Source organism: Henckelia pumila, chromosome 2 (genome assembly GCF_033568475.1).
Source record: "Henckelia pumila isolate YLH828 chromosome 2, ASM3356847v2, whole genome shotgun sequence".
In the NCBI taxonomy this organism is placed as follows: Eukaryota; Viridiplantae; Streptophyta; class Magnoliopsida; order Lamiales; family Gesneriaceae; genus Henckelia; species Henckelia pumila.
In genome coordinates this window covers 117,704,656-117,708,339 of record NC_133121.1, presented here as the reverse complement: position 1 = coordinate 117,708,339, position 3,684 = coordinate 117,704,656, and the positions used below count along the sequence as shown (strand labels likewise).

Sequence of the window (3,684 nt, the reverse complement as noted above, 5' to 3'; positions counted from 1 at the left end):
TAACTTCATATTAAATGGTTTCCATGCAGCACAACTTCAAGCTTCTGGATTCCATGAATTAAATGGTTCTAGGTTGCTTTAATTCTCAGAAAGCTGGTTTGATCCCACTCCAAAAAACAAAAGACCTTTATTATAATACAGAAGTATAAACAATAGACTTTGAACTTTGAGTCCTTTCCCCTCTGTGGAAGTAAAGTAGAAGAGGACAAGAAAAAGTGGCCATTTTTCAAACACCCCAAGAAACCTTAAAACTGCTGAAAACAACTTAATATTTAATTTCTTCCTCAAAGTTAGAGAAAGAAAAAAGGTCCAGTACTTATCCCTTTTGCATTCTACGTCCCCAATCACTCTCTCTCTGCAGATATAAAATTACGCTAAAATACTTAACAAATTATATATATATTTTATACGCTATGGGATCCTCCATAATCTGACTTTCTCCGAGGGTTGAGTAAACTGTAAAGTATATGCCACAATCCTTAAATTAAGACAGATTTGGTTCTTTGGGAACCCTTCAAGAAAATTTATAATGCCCAAACGACACACGCACAATCATCAAGAAAATTACCACTGTAACATCGAAACATACAAATATATTAGTAAAAAAAAAAAAGTGCTAAAAATCAACTTCACTTTCTACCAGCTTGATTAGTAGCCCAGAGAATACTCTTGATCAATTCACAAGGATTTCAAGAAATGTTTGCGCAAACGGGGAGATCATATATATACATACACACGAACACACACACACACACACACACACAGGCATATATATTATACCTATACATACACATATATATATATATGTATGTAGGTGTATATATTTACGTGTATGCATGTATGTATGTTGTTGTGATCACACGTACATGCATGTAAGAATTTTGTGAGGTAGGTAAGCAAGCAAGAAACTAGAGAAAACCTTGGCTCTGCTTCAGTTCAGTAGCAGAGAATCTCAGGCAGCTAAACAAGAAATTCTGAGAGAGGATTTTGAATAAATAATACTAACAGAAGATTTCAATCTCAGACGGGTAAACCAAACATCAGCACGCCGCTTTGAATTCTGCCATATAGAAACACAGATATATACAACTTTCTTTATCTAATTTGTTATTTGTTTATAAATAAAGTCAGACATTAGATTAGATTAGATTTTAATTTTAAAAATTATGTATATTCATCATACGTACATCTTTACAAAAAATCTTCATTCACGTGTCTTCTTATTCGGTCATTAGAGCTAATTAATGTTCGAATGGATGGATATTCCGAGTATGCATTAATGTTCATTCCGACATGCACGCATTCGAATTTATATTTATTGCCAAATTCACAAATCATCATATGATTTTTTTTTAAAAAAAATATTTTTCTTAATTATTAGCATATCTAGATTAACAAAATTAATAATCAGTGGTGTACTTTAAGTAATGCACTAATAACTGGAACAAATTAAGAAGTGTATTACGTACTTATACCAAATGGTCTCAATTAACGCATTAAATTATTAAACGCACTACATTAAAAAAAAAAAAAACTAAACCAAATGAAGAAAAATAGTGCAAGTAAAATATAGGATCATATTAGATTGATGTATTATTGGACTACCATTCATCAAGATGCACATTAGTGTATAGCATTAAATTTGACAAGCCCACAGGGGCATAGGCGAGTTGGTAAGGCCTGAGGTGACGTGGGAAGAAATTCCCCAGCGTTGCGGGTTCGATCCTCGTGTGGAGCATATTCACTGCTGAAATATTGTTGGGGTATGCTCTGGGATTGGGCCATGTGCTCCCTACTTCAGGTCCCTGTCGCTCGTGCACATCCCTCGATTTACCCTCCGCATGAGCCAATGAACTTCTGACTCATGTGGAATGGGGTTTCCTTCGGGGTTAACCCTTTTAAAGGATTAAATTTGACCAATCTATTAATGTAGAATGGTCGATAAACATTGAATGTCATTATTATGTGCATGGGAGATCACCCAATTCTTAAATCGTGAAGTTAATATTACAACCATATTAAAGATTCGTTTTTTTTTTTTTTTTGTTTTTTTCATTCTTTATTTTAATTGAGGGAAGAGATTGTTAAGCCTCTTTTTTTATTTGATAACAAAAATGTATAGTACACTGATAATCGTTCAAAAAAATAAATCAATAAATAAAAAGTTAAAAAAAAATCAATGTTGCTGCCCAGGATCGAACTGGGGACCTTCAGTGTGTAAGACTGACGTGATAACCACTACACCACAGCAACATTGTTGAATGTAACTTTAAAACTTATGTAATATATTTTATTTTGAAGCTAAACTTATTTATTATATAAAGTATACATATTTTTAAAACGGCATAAGTTTCGGCACAAATCTCTCATAAATTTTTTTTTGTTAAAAAGGGGTTTTTTTCATACATATAATGCCTTTTTTTTGAGTTGGGAGGGGATTGTCACAATTGAATCTCGAACTCGAGACCTCGTCCCATATTAGGGACCTTGCCAGATGAGCTAAACGTCATCGGCTCATACATATAATGCTTCAAACACATAAATCATGTCAAATATAACCCAATATCTATATATATATATATATATAAATATAAGATATTAAACTATAGGAACAAGATTTACGAAAAATGAAAGGTTTCCTAATATGTGGAAATCTTGTTAGATTTAAATTGTTTATGAAATACTAAAACAAAATGTAGGTGCTAGGTACTAGCTAAAATTATTTTTGCCATGATGTACGTGTTACAAACTTACATGCACTGTTCTGAGTGCTAAATTATTAGCTTCTTAAATCAACACTTCACATGCTCTATCAATAGCTATAAATTATTCCTAAACATATATTATGAGAATTTTTTAATAACTTGTAAAAATGATTCAACATGGTTCTAGCTAGCTAATACCCCTTTAATTACATTCTTGAACTAAATTAAATCTGGAGGGAGCCACACATTTTGTCTTATTTCCATCACTCGTGAATTTAAGGGTTGATATTAATTTCTAAATTAAATATTATGGTTGCACCACCATTAATAATTATTAATTAACCTCTTTGACCAGAACGACCATGGGCCGGGTACGACGTCATTTTACGCATGCCACATGCACAACCCGTGCATGTACCAATTTTGGATACATTGTCTAGACCGTATAAAGAAATTTAGAAACCCACATAAAAATTAAATATAGTTAAAAATATTTCAAAATATGGCTAAAAAATTTTAATATATAAACATACAAAATTCTATGAAAAGGTTCACATATTAATTTATGTCACAAACATGAATTCACACTACATGTATAAATCAAATTGATCCGTTTCACGAATATAAATCTATATAAAATCATCTCATAACGAGCTGATCACGTGTAAATCTCAACAAAAGTCTTGTGAACGTCCACTACTACAACATAGGAGCTAGATTTATCGCTGGTGGCCGCTAAATGTTAGGTTCAAATGTTGATTAGACATAATTCTGTGGTGTCCCCATACCATATATACCACACACATCAATAATTGATCTTTAGATGGTCAAATTTATCGCTACTCGATCGCGAGGGACCCTAGAGAAGCTATATTAATCTAATCTTTATTCAAATGATATATAAAAGATATTTAAATTTCAAAAAAAATAAGATCTCACCCTTTTCTCGAAAATGTATACAATATTTACGAGACCTACC

General features: G+C 32.1%; 1 non-coding gene across 1 annotated transcript; it reads right to left on the bottom strand.

The window, feature by feature from the left end:
* Positions 1 to 2,180: 2,180 nt before the first annotated feature.
* On the bottom strand, positions 2,181 to 2,253 carry TRNAV-UAC (transfer RNA valine (anticodon UAC)). Its single transcript has one exon. It is a non-coding gene; the product is annotated as a tRNA-Val (tRNA).
* Positions 2,254 to 3,684: the final 1,431 nt, after the last annotated feature.